The sequence below is a fragment of the Zonotrichia albicollis genome, chromosome 1 (genome assembly GCF_047830755.1).
Source record: "Zonotrichia albicollis isolate bZonAlb1 chromosome 1, bZonAlb1.hap1, whole genome shotgun sequence".
Lineage (NCBI taxonomy): Eukaryota > Metazoa > Chordata > Aves > Passeriformes > Passerellidae > Zonotrichia > Zonotrichia albicollis.
This window is the reverse complement of record NC_133819.1, coordinates 1,582,655-1,598,674: the sequence shown is the minus strand read 5'-3', so window position 1 is coordinate 1,598,674 and position 16,020 is coordinate 1,582,655. Positions and strand designations below refer to the sequence as shown.

The following is a 16,020-nucleotide window of genomic DNA, read 5'->3' as shown; positions in this document are numbered from 1 at the left end:
AAAATGGGGTGTTCATTCCTGATGGTGGCAGCAGCCATTGATGCACTTGGCTTGGGGTTTGTCATTTAAAATTTAAATGTCCAATTGTATCCTGGATTGAATGTCTAAGACTTAGAGTAGAATAACCTCTCTCAAAGTACCTAAATCTGCTCATGGTTCACGGAATCACGGAATCAGAATATCCTGATTTGTATGAGACCCCCAGGGATCATCAAGTCCCACTCCTGTCCTGCACAGACACCCCAACAATCCCACCCTAAGGGAAGGTGTCCAAATGCTCCTGGAATTCTGGCAGCCTTGGAAATGTGGCCATTCCCTGAGGAGCTTGTGAAAACCCTTTCCCCAACATTCCTTTCTCCCCAGCTTGGACTGAACTTCCAATTTTTAGGTGGCCACCCTTAAAAAAGTGATGTCTTTGCCCTTCAGGATGAGAAACCTCTTATTTTCTCTCCTGATTTAAGAAATGTTTAGAAAGAACGGTAATGGTGAGGCAAAGGTAGACTTTTACCCCCATTAAATGACTATAAATTGCACAGACTGATCAAATCCAGCCAACTGCTTTGGACAATATGAATTTTCCCATAGAAACTCCTCCAGAGTGGAATGAATTTCCAGGCTCGCAGACACGCAGTTTTTAATTAAGAGCAAAGCATTTATTAGAACGGATGAGAGCACTAAATCTGACCCAAATGCCTTTGAAGCTCCCAACCCCCTGCTTGACTCCACGGACTTCCCCTCCCTGCTTTATGTTTCACAGCATCCACGACAAGGATTTATCAAAGGTCACTATGGCAACACCCAGGCAATGCCAGACAAATACGGGGCCGAGCCTGGAAACAGCACAAAACAAACTGAAACCGGCGCGTTCCCACCCGGGCTGCTCCGCTCCGAGCTGGGATGGATGCTGGGATTAATCCTGAGCCCACAGGAGCTCACTGAGGTGGGAAGGCAGCAGAGGGGGATCGCGCTGGGAATGGCGCGGGGGGGTTCCTGGAATGGCGCTGTTTGGGTTGGCGGCGTTTCCATGGCAATGGGGGCGCTCGCCATTGGTTCCTGGGTTAGTGCTGAGGCTGCACCCCCAGGATTTGGGGAAGGGGAATTCCCGATTGCTTAGGAATTGCAGGACTTCTATGGGTATTGTGTATATGAACGTGAACTTGCTGATGGTGGAAATGAAAATGTAAAAATATAAAAGTATAAAAATATAAAAGTATAAAAATGTAAAAATATAAAAATATAAAAATGTAAAAATAAAAAATATAAAATATAAAAATACATAAATATAAAAATATAAAAATAAAAAATATAAAAATATAAAAATATAAAAATATAAAAATATAAAAATATAAAAATATAAAAATATAAAAATATAAAAATATATAAATATATAAATATATAAATGTAAAATATAAAAATGTAAAAATATAAACATATAAAAATATATAAATGTAAAAATATAAAAATATAAAAATATAAAAGTATAAAAATATATAAATATATTTATAAATTTATATATAAATATATAAATATATAAATATATAAATGTAAAAATATAAAAATGTAAAAATATAAAGATATAAAAATATAAAGATATATAAATGTAAAAATATAAAAATATAAAAGTATAAAAATATAAAAATATAAAAATATAAAAATATAAAAATATAAAAATACATAAATATAAAAATATATAAATGTAAAAATATAAAAATGTAAAAATATAAACATATAAAAAGATATAAATGTAAAAATATAAAAATATAAAAAATATATAAATATATAAATATAAAAATATATAAATATATAAATATATAAATATATAAATATGTAAATGTAAAATATAAAAATGTAAAAATATAAAAATACAAAAATACAAAAATATATAAATATATAAATACATAAATATAAAAATGTAGAAATATAGAAATATAAAAAGAAATGCATATATTTTATATAAATATATGCATAAATAAGTATATAAATATATGAATACATAAACATATAAATATAGATAAAATATATAAAATTATAAAAATATAAATTAAATTATATATAGAATATATATAGAAATAAATATCTATAATATACATAGATATAAATAGAATGTTATTATATATAACAATAATATATAATATATAATATATAATATATAATATATAATATATAATACATAATATATAATATATAATATATAATACATAATATATAATATAAATATTAAATAATATATCAAATAGATTAATACATAAATATTAATCAAATTAATGAATATAAAATAAAATATAACAATTACACGTATTTATAAAATATAGACCATATATTTTATAGTATTCTTAATGACAATATTAATATAATTAATATTAGATAGTAATAACTATATTGATTATACATCATATGATACACTTATAAATATACGAATATATAAATATATAAGGATTATGAATATAAATGGAATATATGTATTTATATACATATATATACATATATATACATATATATAAAAATATATATTCAACACACATATTTATAAAATGTGTAAATATCACATCTATAATAATGTATATCATATCTATATCAAATGAGACACTCAGAATCACAAATCTCCACCCTGATACTGAAAAGCATTTTCAGAAGTGATAAAGGACATCAAAATATCTCAAACTTCCTTTACTAACAATAATTACAGCCATTTTTTTCGAGGTTCCCAACCACTGTTGACTTTACTTTTATTTTTGCTTTATTTTCCTCATTTTGGAAAGCAGGCCACAATGAAGACTTTATTGTTGGGAAAGAAAAAAAATATCCAGAAGGTGAAAGAACTGGGAACACTTTTTGCTCTCTATTCTTGCCTAATTCTTGTCTCCTCTTGTCTAATTTTTATTATTACATTTTTTTCCCATAATGCCCACACAGCCCAACACAAATTTAGGTGATAAAACCCCAATGGACTGCCAGGTGCAAAGTGAATTTCTCAGTAATTAAGATAAGCCAGAATAAAACCAGCTGATGAAACCTTACCTTTCTCCTTTTTATTGCACATTATCTTGCATTTAATGATCCAGCAGCCTCCTATTCTTAAATGGGAGCCTCCCATGGTGAGAACCATACCCAGACAGCAGCAAATTCCATTTAAAATTGGAGTTTATTCTGCAGAAGTTGCTTCCAGAAGTATTTTCTCCCCATAGTTCAAAGGCTGTTCTAAAGACAGAACAGTCCATTTCCTCCTGGGCTTTATTTAATTTATTGTTTTTAGCATTCCTGAATGGTTTTCCAGTGTCAATCATCTTTGGAAAATCCCTCTGAGATGGGAACATTATCCTGATTTTTATGAATGGGAAGCCGATAAATAATTGAGATTAATTTGAAGATATCCATTTATTTTGGTGTCCAGGCTGAGCTTGGAATTCCTGCTTTGGCAAAGCTTCCAGCTTTTTTACCTTATTAATCTTCCTCCAACTTTATCTGCCTAGAAATAATTTATTTTTCTGAGCTACTCATTTGCACTGGGGAGAAAAGAGCACATTCAGAGGTGCTTCATCTCAAATGTCTTGGATGAGCAGCTTGGGATAAGATAAATTCCCCTCTAAAACAGATTAATCCCAGATTATTTATTTATATATTTGAGGACGTTTCCCTTGATTTGCAGTTGGGAGTGCTCCACACTTCATTAGGACACTGAAAATTAAGGGTTTCAGGGATCTTATATATATTGGGAGTGGGAGATGATTTGGCCCATCAGCCCCTCTGTCTGCCAGAATTCCAAAATTCAAGTGCCAACACATAAAAACTTGGATTTCTGATGTTTGCACTAAGAAAAAAAAATATAAATTCTCAGCCTTCTTCGCTGGAAGTTGATTTTGTTTGATTTTTTTTTTTTCTTTGTGAGAGAATCGTCAGCAAATCATTGTGAGGTGTGTTGGAAGTTAAATAAAATAATGAAGTGGTGGGAAAGGGATACAGGGAAAAATTCTACCTCAGTGGAAAAGAGTGAAATGGATTCTGATATTTCACTCACTGAAATGAGTGAAATGGCTTTTAATATTTCAAATGTTTAAATATTTTAAAATATTATTATATTATAATTATATTTAATAATTATAATAATTAATAATAATGCCCACATATATTTAATAATTATATATATTAATAATTATATATATTTAATAATTATATATTTAATAATTATATTATTATTTATATATATTTAATAATTATAATAATTAATAATTAATGCCCACATCAGACAAGGATGGGGAAGTTTTCCTCTCATGGGTTCCGGACTGAGCTGAAGATCTCATTTAACAATCACACAAACACAAGGTTCCTCTTCCACAGGCATGGAAAAATCCCAGTTTTCCATGAGTTTTCCACCTGTGTAATTACACAGTTAATTGATTTGGTCGTTAGGGTCACATCTTATCGTGTTCAGAGTGACCACTTGAGAATGGGATTATTTGTGAGGACACGGAACTGTTGGATTAGTTCTGAGATATTTTATAGACTGAAACCACACCCAAAAAAACCCTAAATGTCTTTTTCTGATCAGATTAAACACAGAGAAAATGCTTGTCCAGACAGATATAAATAAATATAATCAAACTACTGAAAATGAGATTAGTTTTGAAGAATGTCAAGTTATAGAAACTATCAATAAAACCTCTAAAACCTTGCTGTGCGCTGGTTAAATAAGATTTCAATTGGGAGAAAATGAGGACAGGGTTGAAGGCTTCAGTGAATTCAGTGTTGGCCTCCACACTTCAGGAAAAAGGGGTGAACCAACCATTCAGAGTTAGAGGAAAACAATGGGAAGGATCAGAATTCCAGCTAAATTTGCCCATGAGGGAATTACACTTCAGTATTCCTAAAACACGAGTCCACACATGAGTTTTAATAAAAACAGCACTTAAAAAAATTAAATTAATTAGAAAAATTAATACTTTTTTCCCATGCAGTATCTCTAATTGCCCTAAAAGACTCCAATTCCAAATATTTTTCAGCTGTTACTCATGGAATAGCAGGGATCCTCGTCACTGCTGTTACAACCTGTCTCCAAATATGCCATGACTTCAAGAAAAATCCTCCAGAACCATTTTTTTTCCTAATTCCACCACTCCTTTCCTACCAAAAGGAACATTGGACACCTCAGCTTTCCAGGGAACAACTTGCAGCTGTTCAGGCTTAGGGAATATGGGTTGAATATCCCAAAGTGCCAGGATACAGGGATATTCTTAATATTAATAATTAAGAATAATTAATTCTTAATTCAAATTCTTCGTTTCAGACTCTCTGGGGAATCACGTCCATAATATTCCTGACCTAATAAACGAACCAGATTTATTAAGGCACTTATCTTTTTTATACTTTTCTCAATAAATCTCTGCCTCAGACTCCACTACTGGTCCCTTCCTTGAAAAAAAAATTAATGATGGGAGGAATTTGGCTCTGGGGTTTGGCTGTAAAAGTTTTACTGTATTTGAAATGCAGAGTCTCCTGACAGCTGGAATTCACCCTCGGACAGGGTATTGCTTTCCTGGCATGTTGAAGCTGATTAAATTATTTTCATATTATTCTAAATGACTCTTGGAGAGTCTGGGGGGTGGGGGGGTTGGATGTTTCTGCGATGCCATAAACTCAGACACCTGCTTGGCAGCTGGGAAATTTGGGGAATTCTGGAGCAGTTTTTGATCAGTGCAAGGTGAGAAAAAAAATGACTGGGGCAGGCAGAGTGTTAAGAATTCCTCAATAATTCCCTTTTTATTATTAACACAGTTCATGACCTGAGAATGAGCTCCATGTCAACATCAGGGTGGAGTTTTCACCTGATGGCTGGAAAAAGGGAACCTGAGGGGGAGGCACTCATGAGGACCACCAAGGTGATCCCAAGGCATGGAAAGTCTGAGAGAATTGGGAATGTTCAGCCTGGAGAGGAGAAGCTTTGGGGTGATCCCAGTGTGAGCTTCCAGGACCTGAAGGAGTCAGCAGGAAAGATGGAGAGAGACAATTTCTAAAGGATGGAGGGACAGGACACAGGGAATGGCTCCCACTGCCAGAATGGGTGGGAGATTGGGAATTAGGAATTGTTCCCTCTTAGGATGAAGAGGCCCTGGCACACGTTCCCAGAGCAGCTGTGGCTGCCCCTGGATCCCTGGAAGCACCCAAGGCCAGGCTGGATGAAGCTTGGAGCTCCCTGGGACAGTGGAAGATGTCCCTGCCCATGGCAGGAAGTTTGGAATGAGATGTTCTTTCCAGTCCCTTCCAACCCAAACCGTTCTGTGATTCCATGACATTTTTTTCACCAGTAAATCCTGGATAAAACACCTGAGGTGTGAGGTGTTTGTAGGGCCAAATGAATCATTTTCCACCAACCCACAAGAAGCTGCATCATTTGTTTGTTTTCCTTCTCCTTCCCCCCTCTCTCTCCCAAACCAATCCTATTTCCTGCCTTAATGGGAGGATTTGAGACTCTTAATCAGCAAAAACAGAGTTTGAGATAGCAACCATGGCAATCAGAAATGAATTTGGCTTTCAGGAGCCACAGGAGTGGCCACAAAATGAATTCCCCCAGGGATAACAAAGTTACTGTGAGCTGTGGCCGTGTGTGGGATCTCCTTCCTCAGGAAATCTTTTAGAAATGCTGGAAGATCAAATCTGCACAAAATTATTTTCGTGCTCTTTGCCTGAGTAGATCATCATCCTCAGGGCTGTCACTTTCCAGAGTCAAAGATGCACTGGCAAGGGGTAACCAAGCAGTGGGAGAGAGGAGCCAAAGAATTCCAAGCCACAGCCTCTCCTGTTCCTACCCGCTGGATTACAGCTGCAGCCAACAGAGGGATGTGGATGAAACCAGAGAGCAGGAGAATGTGGATGCTGTGCCCAGAGATATGGGAAAGAGACACGGATTAGGGATGGCTTGAAAAGGGGCCCAGAGAAGCAGGGAGGCCAGGAAAAGAGGGGAAAAGGGAAGATTTTGGAGCCTATTTTCCAATGAACATCACCTGGTGGCCTCAGGGCTACCCAGATGGGAAAGTGACACTGGTGAAGGAGTCTGTGACACTTCTGGGTGGTGGAGGAGCAGGAGTCTCTGTCAAAGTGATGCCTTGTGCAGGCTGCCCTAGAACAGATTTAAAGAATAAAGCAGGGATTTATTGGAAGGATCTCCATGGATGCACCTTGGGCAGCACCAGAGCCCAGCCAGGGCTGCACCCAAGATGAACCAAAATGGCCCCAAAATGCACGAGCGCTCCCGGGCTCTCTCCCTGGGATCAGTTCTGCTCCATTTGCACCTTGCAGTTCATTGTCCCATTCCAGCTTTAGCCCAGGCACTCCCACCCTGCTTGTTTTTCTCTCTCCAGCCCACGGGGTTTGTGCTCCTGGGCTGAGATTTGGATCATTTGTCCTTGGTGCCCAGCTGGAGCAGGAATTGTTTTGTCTCCCTGCTCTGTGCACAGAGCTCACCATGCCCTGATGTGGAGCTCAGACCCACACACTAAAGCAGCACAGAATGTGAAAATATAAAACCCAAACCTGAGGCATCAAAAGAAGGATTCATTAAAAACCAGAGCTGTGAGGAGGCACGGGGAGGGTGGGGTGGGACAGAAGGTTTCCCTCAGGAGATTTCCCAAGCTGAGGTGGTCACTGCTCCCTCACTATCAGCCCCCAGCCTGACGGGGGTTTGTTCTCCCAGCCCTGTGCTCCATTCCAGCTCAGAGGAATGACTCAGGCTCCCAGCTTGAATTCCTTGGATATAAAACTCAGCATGAGGTATGAGGGGAGCTGCAGCTCGGTGGAGGCCACCTAGAAAAGCCAGTGTTGTTCTCAGTGAGGTGAGTTACCTCATCCAGGCCAGGAGGTGGGAAACATCCCAGGATCTCAGCCTTTCCCAGCCCTCGGCATCTCCAACTGGTCCTAAAGAAAAATATTGGAAACTCTCCAAGCTCAAGAAGCCTCATGAGGCTTTCTGAAAATCATAAAACTACTTCTTCCTAACCCAAATTTTTCTTCCTTTTTTATTTTTTTTTTAATTTTCCTTTTTCTGGTAATACTAAGAGGTGATAGTCACAAACCCATTTTCAGGTTGCATTGAGTGCTGATTTTTCAGATTCAAAAGGAAATGGGAAGTTGATATGAAATGGGAAGTGGTTATAGTGTTGTTTTTTATCAGAAAGGATTTTCCCAATCTAATTCCAATGAGTGATTGCCTTTTCAAGCAGCTCAGGATTCCATTAAATTTTTCTCAGTTTTCACAAAGGAAGGGGTCACCCTTGTGACCTTGTCACCAAATTAAATTTTGCTAAATTTGACCACGAAAAAAAGGCCTTGTCACCAAATTAAATTTGGCTAAATTTGACAACGAAAATGGAGCAAAATTCAAATTGCTTTTAGGTCACAGCATAAATTTTCTTATTTAACTTTAAAATAGTGACTTTTCACTGCCATGGCTGAGAAATGCAGATTTCTCACAGTTCAACTCCGAATAAGAGTTAAAGCTTGAAAGCCTTTGCACCAAAATAATTGAGAAAGAATAATTATGCCCCATTTTGCAGAAGTCAAGGCACAAATACGAAGGTGTTTGCCCAGGAATCACTGGCACATGTGGAAATTCACTGACCTCTGGGAATGAATGTTCCTTCCTCCAAAAACACATCTGTGATTGGGAAGGGTAACTCAAAGCAAATAAAATCTTTTTTGTGAGCTCCCCAAAGGCAGAAGCTCGGAGAAAACCCAGACCTTCAAACACCAATTTTTATTTTTCGGTTTTTCCTCTCATCCCTCTTTCAACTTTGCACAACCTCTGAGATTCTGACCTGCCAAGTTTCACACAGCTCTGCTTAATTTTTGCTCAAGGAACGAGTCCTCTGACCCGGAGTCAGATCCCAAAATTCTCCCTTCTGAAGGGCTCCCACTTCCCAGGGCCAGCAGTGCAGCTCCATTGGCTGATGGGATTTAATTAATCCCCCTCTAATGAGGAAGTGGAGCAGCTGAGATGAAAGGCTGAGCCCTCACTGGGACAAGGCATGAACTAATAAGCCAAGCTCAGCTCACAGGGAGATCCGGGCGTTCCCGCAGGGGATTGGAACCAACCTGACTTCTGTGTTTTGATCAAAATGATGCCAAAAAAAATCCCCACGGGGTCCAAAACCTAAAGCAAAAAGTCAACAGTGCTACCACCTGTCTACTCACTGCTGGTTCTATTGGATATTCAGTGGTAAAAAAATGGCTAAATTTACCCCAAATTTCACTGGTTTGGCAGAACTCATTTACCTGTTTGCAGAGGAGAAAATATCTTGGAACTGCTGGTGATGAAGAAATCCATTCTGTGTTTAAAACTGCATGGAGAGATGGGAATGTGAAAGGGAGGAATGTAATCAGAGGAATATGGGCTGAGTAAGTTTGGGATAAACCTTAAAAACAATGAGATTTATTGAATTTCAAGAAAAATCGATCCACTAAAACGAGAAATTTAAAACTGTCCCCAAACCACCCAGCAGAGAACATGCTGTACATCCTTGCATAATGGATGCAAATCTTTTGGAGTGGTGTTTTCCAGGATCTGGAATGGAAGACAAATATTTTGCTGTTGATGTTATGTGAGGCTACAGACTTTGTAATGACGGTGGTGCCCTCACAGAATAAAATAGGCTTCACCCCAAGGAATTTCCTTCCTCAGACATCAATTAAATACAATTTTTAAGCATGACTTTTCCTTTATGTATCATTCCCAAATCCATCCCTAATTAACAAAGCATGCCGGAGGACTTGATTGAGGGATCAGATCTTCAAGCAGGATTACTCCTAAATTAAATGGGATGGGAGAATGGGAAACCACAGCACAGAGGGCTGGAAGTCTGAGATGCCAGGGATGACACCGGGGGAGGACAATTGGAATTCGCTCCAAAGCCAATCCCACAAGTAACTGACAGACAAAAAAGACAGTTTGAAGCACATTTGAACAAGCTGCTGCCAATTAGCTGGAGAGCCCTGACGTGCCATTTTGTGATGCTGGTGTTTTTCTTTGCACAGAGAGATGGGTCCGTGGAAAATTCCATTGGTTAAGATTCTCATTTTCCCCTCAGAGTGAATTACTGGTTGCAGATCACTGTTCCTGTGACAGCGAGCTGCCTGGCCAGGAGTTTCTCCCAGGAATGCAAATTAAAGTGCTAAACTGCCTTGCACTGGATTTGGGAATGGCATCCAAGTGAACTGTCTGGGACAGGTATCAAATCTCATTTAAAATCACAGAACCACAGAATGGTTGGAAAGGACCTTCAGGATCACCCAGTTCCACCCTGGATGGACGTAGCACTTGGTGCTAGTTGAGGTGTTAGGGCATGGGTTGGACTCAATGATCTTAGAGGTCTCTTCAAACCTCATTATTCTGTGATTCTGTGATTCTGTGATTCTGTGATTCTGTGATTCTGTGATTCGTGATTCTTGATTCTCTGATTCTGTGATTCTGTGATCTCTGTCCTAAAGGACTCCAGAGAGCCGTGCATGGGTGAACCAAGCCCACACCATTCCTCCTGAGGGATTTCTCTGGTGTGAAACGACCCAAATAACCCAAGGATTGGACACAATACCTAGATGGTGATGATGGAGGAGGGTGAGGAAGGTGGGTGAGCTGGGAAGGCTGAATGCACCAACAAGGTGCTGGGAAGTGAGGTGGGAACAGATGGGAAAAGCTGGTTCTGCCAAGGGCAGGGAGGCCAGCTCGCCATTGTCATGGTGGGACAGGGGACAGGGGGGTTTGGATCCTTCAGGCCGACAAAGAGGGCCTGTGTTACATCACAGCCGTGCTCTGCCCCTCCAGCATTTCCAAGGGAACTGCTCTGATCTCATCCCAGCTAAAATAAGTCCTTGGCGTGAGTTCCAAGGCCTTGATCCCACCCCTGGCTGATGCTTGGAGCCACCCACCAAGAAGGGAAGCTGCATCCCACGGCGTGGCCAGCTGGGTGCCGTCAGGGACAGCCCAAACTTCCACACAAACTGTGCAGGACGAAGCACAGCCCCACGTCAGGCCAAGAGGAAAGGCTTTTTCCTGAATTCATCTCCTCCACTGACAATGTTAATCAGGCTGACACTGAGCTGGGAGCACGAGGAGAGGGCACTGCTTTGACTCAAATCAAGCAAATCTCCTAAAAAAGTCCTCGCTAATTACGTCTACAGACTCTCCCAGCCTCAGTTAAGGTGCATGAGCCCTGATTGAGTAGTTCCTGTTCCAAATGTCCCCAAAATTACATTTGTGCCAAGGATTTCCAGAACTCTCTGTTGCTCAGGGCTGGCCTGAGCTTTGCCAACCATCTGTGCCTGGGTGTTTGGAGTCAGGCTGTGCAGGGGAAGCAGACTGGGCTCTGGAAAAAACAGTTTTATTTGGAAAGTGCATTCCCAGTGCTCCCCTCATGTCCCTTCCTGCTGGTGTGAACCACACAGGGCACCCAGAGCGAGCCCATCTCCAGCAGGTGCTGTGCTGCTCTCACAGATAAACAGCCTGGAAAAGTCCAGTGGTTTTGGTTTTTTTTTCCAAGGATGTGGTTGATTTTCCCAGGGGATACACAGAATGGTTTGAAAAAAAACATTGTTTTCCATTGAAACAAAAATTCTGGACCAGGTGTAGCTGGTGGGAACGGAGTGCTTGTCATGGGGAAGTTTATGAAAAGGAACCATGGAATGGTTTGGGTTGGGAAAGGACATTAAAGATCATCCAGTGCCACCCCTGCCATGGCAGGGACACCTCCCACTGTCCCAGGGTGCTCCAAACCCATCCAACCTGGCCTTGGGCACTGCCAGGGATCCAGGGGCAGCCACAGCTGCTCTGGGCACCTGTGCCAGGGCCTGCCCACCCTCACAGGGAACAATTCCTGCCCAATGTCCCACCTAAATCCACTCTGAATTCACTCTCTCTCACTTTTAAGTTGTGACCCACTTTGAAGTTGTGACCGTGTTCACAGGGGTTCTTGGATTGGGGAAGAGACGAGGATCTGACTCCATGTTTCAGAAGGCTGATTTATTGTTTTATGACATATATTACATTAAAACTATACTAAAAGAATAGAAGAAAGGATCTCATCAGAAGGCTGGCTAAGAATAGAATAGCAAAGAATGATAACAAAGGTTTGTGTCTCAGACAGAGTCTAAGCCAGCTGACTGTGATTGGCCATTAATTAGAAACAACCAACATGGAGCAATCCCAGATGCACCTGCTGCATTCCACAGCAGCAGATAATCAAATTTTACATTTTGTTCCTGAGGCTGCTCAGCTTCTCAAGAGGAAAAATCCTAAAGAAAGGATTTTTCATAAAAGTTGTCTGCGACAGAAGTCACTCCTCACTGCCCTCTAAGTTAGTTCAGCTCATTAAACCAACTGTAGAGAAACCCTAGGGGAGCTGAGTTCTCAATCCCTGTTTTCCAGTGAAATCCCAAAGGCTGAAGGACTGAACTTGAACTCTCAAAGCACACAGACCAAGAATAATGGGGATAGATTTTATCCCAATATATCAGAGATTACCTTCTCCCAGGGCAACTCTGCTTTTGTTTCTGACCTCAGAGCGCAGCGAGCCAAGAAGTGACTCAGATCTCCCACTTGCAACCATCACCAGGATTCAGAGGGAGGTTTATCCTGGATGAAAATGGAAATTCCTACATTGGATCTGCACTAAAACAGATGGATTGTCTGAAAATTCAGTGATGGTTGTAGGTGTCGGGCCCTAGCTTAGGATTCCTTCTGGAATGGTGTCTAGTACTGGATTGCCCAAACGAGAGTTGTTTCCACCAAAATGTTGATATATTTTCCCCATCTACAGGCAGGAGAAAGAAATTTCCTCAATCCCTATAGCCAGTGGTGGTCCTGAATTCCTTGAAATCCATGAAGAACCCTAAGATTTCCATTTTAAAAAATGGCCAATTTGCTTTTACATTTGGTCTTTCATTTTTGTTGCAATACTGTTGGTGGTGCTTTGCCTTTCGGAGGTGTCACCTCCGTTTGTGGAGGTGAATGTCCCCCTCTACTCCTCCCTTGGGAGATCCCACCTGGAGTGACTTGTTCAGATCTGGAAAAGGCCCTGGAACTCTTGAGTGAGTCCAGAGGAGGCCATGGAGATGTTCCAAGGGCTGGAGCCAGGCTGGGAGAGCTGGGAATGTTCCCCTGGAGAGGAGAAGCTCCAGGGAGAGCTCAGAGCCCCTGGCAGGGCCTGGAGGGGCTCCAGGAGAGCTGGAGAGGGACTGGGGACAGGGATGGAGGGACAGGACACAGGGAATGGCTCCCAGTGCCAGAGGGCAGGGATGGGTGGGAGATTGGGAATTGTTGGGAATTGGGAATTCCTGGCTGGGAGGGTGGGCAGGCCCTGGCACAGAGAAGCTCTGGAGCGAGTCCTGAGAAGGCCACGGAGATGCTCCAAGAACTGGAGATTCTCTCTGGGGACAAAATGCAGCAAAATAATTGTTCCAAAATCTCCTTTTCTTACCCCTCCCTGCCTTCTCCCCATGGTGCCTCCCAAATCCTGATGCTGGGCCAGAGCAGCACATGGAATTGTGGATGATGGCTGGAGAAGGGAAGGCTCCAGGCAGAGCTCAGAGCCCCTGGCAGGGCCTGAAGGGGCTCCAGGAGAGCTGAGAGGGGCTGGGGACAGGGATGGAGGGACAGGACACAGGGAATGGCTCCCAGTGCCAGAGGGCAGGGATGGTGGGAGATTGGGAATTGGGAATTCCTGGCTGGGATGGAATTCCCAGAGCAGCTGTGGCTGCCCCTGGATCCCTGGAATGTCCAAGGCCAGGTTGGACACTGGGGCTTGGGGCAACCTGGGACAGTGGGAGGTGTCCTTGCCATGGATGTCCTTGCTCCATGTCCTTGTTCCTTGTTCCAACAAGATTGGCTTTGAGGTCCGACCCAACCCAAAATATTCTGGAATTCTACAATTGTGACGTGGAGTTGTTTTCCCTTCTGTCGCTTGGGGAAGGGGTTGGGCTGTGGGACTGCAGCTCGGTCACACCAGCACGTCCCACACGCTGCTGCTCCTCTTGGTGTTTTGGAAGACATTCAGAACCATTTCATGGAAAAATTAAGAGAATTAATGAAACCGTCACCTAAAGGGAACATCTCCTACAAGAGCAGCTCCAAGCTGCTGTTTCTACTGAGGGCAAGTCCTACCTGTCTATAAAATTGCCTCAAAATTAAATATTTTCCACTTCATAATCTGTGAGAGGCCTGCAGATTCTGGCATTATTTCCACATGAAAGCCCATTTTGAAATACCAAAATTTCCTTCTGGATGGCCACATTTACTTTTGTTTAGCAACCTGGTAACTCTATTTTTTTTTCTTGGGTCGTTGCTTTTGTGCAATGTTGGCCTTTGCTTTTCATTTTACAAAATGATCCAGGAAAGATCACAAGTTCCATAGAATCACCCAGATCTAAAGCTTTAAAATCCAGATACTGAGAAGTTTAAGACTTGCAATAAAATTTTCAAGGTTTGGCAATACAGACAATGTCATAATTTCCTTATGGCTCATTTTTAACCTTTTCTTTGAGTCACAATAAATGTTCCTGCATTTTTTTTTTTCATGTCTGGTTTTATGTTATAGGAATAATCTGAGCATTCCAGTCTCTGTGGATTCCATTGATTAATCTGGCTGAATTCTTTCACCTCGGGGATTGACTCATCCCGGTTTTTCCTGACTTCCATAATGCCCAATTCCTGACATTTAGATTTGTGTCATAGCAGCCTGAATTCATATTTTCTGGGCCCTTTTCTGTCTGTTCACATTTGTTGTGGCACCGTTTGGCACAGCAAATCTCAAACTCAGAGTCAGTGTGGAAAAAACCACGCACGGTCCCTTTGCTGTTCTTTAAATTAGATCAGGATTTTAATTCTTAACGCTCTGGACTGCATCTGACACCTTAATTCACCAAAAAACCCCAAAAAGATAAACCATAAACACACTCTGGATTCCTCTCACTTAATTCATGCCTCTAAAAACATTTAATTCATGCCTCTAAAAAATGTCTTTAATTCATAAGTAATCCAAGTGGAGGAGTTCTGGGTAAAGATAGAAACATTCAAAGGTAATTCAAGGTATTTCAAGATTATTTAAGGGAGATGAGATTTTGCCCCTCATTTTTGCCTTCAGTAGCTAAAGGTAACCCAAAACAAAGATGGAGAGAGATTATTTACAGAGTTGACAGGACATGGGGAAATGACTTTAAGGTGGATTTAAATGGGATATTGGGAAGAAAATCTTCCCTGGGAATTGGTGAGGCCTTGGAATGGAATTCCCAGAGCCCCTGGATCCCTGGCAGTGCCCAAGGCCAGGCTGGAGCACCCTGGGATAGTGGAAGGTCCCTGTCTATGGAATGAGATGATTTTTTACCCTGTGGCACCTTCTAAAATATGATTTTCTTTTGAATAAACCAATGTACATCTGTATTTATAACTGCGAGAGCTCCTCAGCAAGATGTAATCCATTCTGTTCCGCACTGTAAATTCAGTATATTCCATTGAAACAAAAATTCTCCACCCAAACACCAATTTTCAAAAGAAAATCATTGTCTTTTAATCAATTTTAGAAATTTCTTGCCTGTCCTCCTCCCTCCTCCCTCCTTTTTCTATTTCCTCTTAGCTTTCTATTTTAAATGGATTAAATATATCCCAAAATGGAGTTTTAATATTCCTGGACAGCTTTACATGTCCAGACTGCTTCCAGTCTCTGTAAGGCACAATAAATTCCTGTTCTGCCTGTCACTAAAAAATGGATCATTGATCTAGGAAAAGAAAATTATCTAAATATTTATTTTTAAATATTATCTGAATATTTATATTTAAAATATAAATATTTACAAATTTTTATATTCATAATGTTTATAATATTTTATTATGGAAGTATTAATATTTTATAGCATTTTATAATATTTTATTATTATAATATTATATATATTATATAAATACTATATACTATTTATACATTATATAACTATTATACAGTCTCTGTAAGGCACAATAAATTCCTGTTCTGCATGTCACTAAAAAATGGA

General features: G+C 40.4%; 1 long non-coding RNA gene across 1 annotated transcript; it reads left to right on the top strand.

The window, feature by feature from the left end:
- The first annotated feature begins 643 nt into the window (after positions 1-643).
- Positions 644-15,738, top strand: LOC141728772 (uncharacterized). The gene is made up of 2 exons (XR_012579951.1): positions 644-940; positions 10,474-15,738. It is a non-coding gene; the product is annotated as an uncharacterized LOC141728772 (long non-coding RNA).
- The last annotated feature ends 282 nt before the right edge of the window (positions 15,739-16,020 follow it).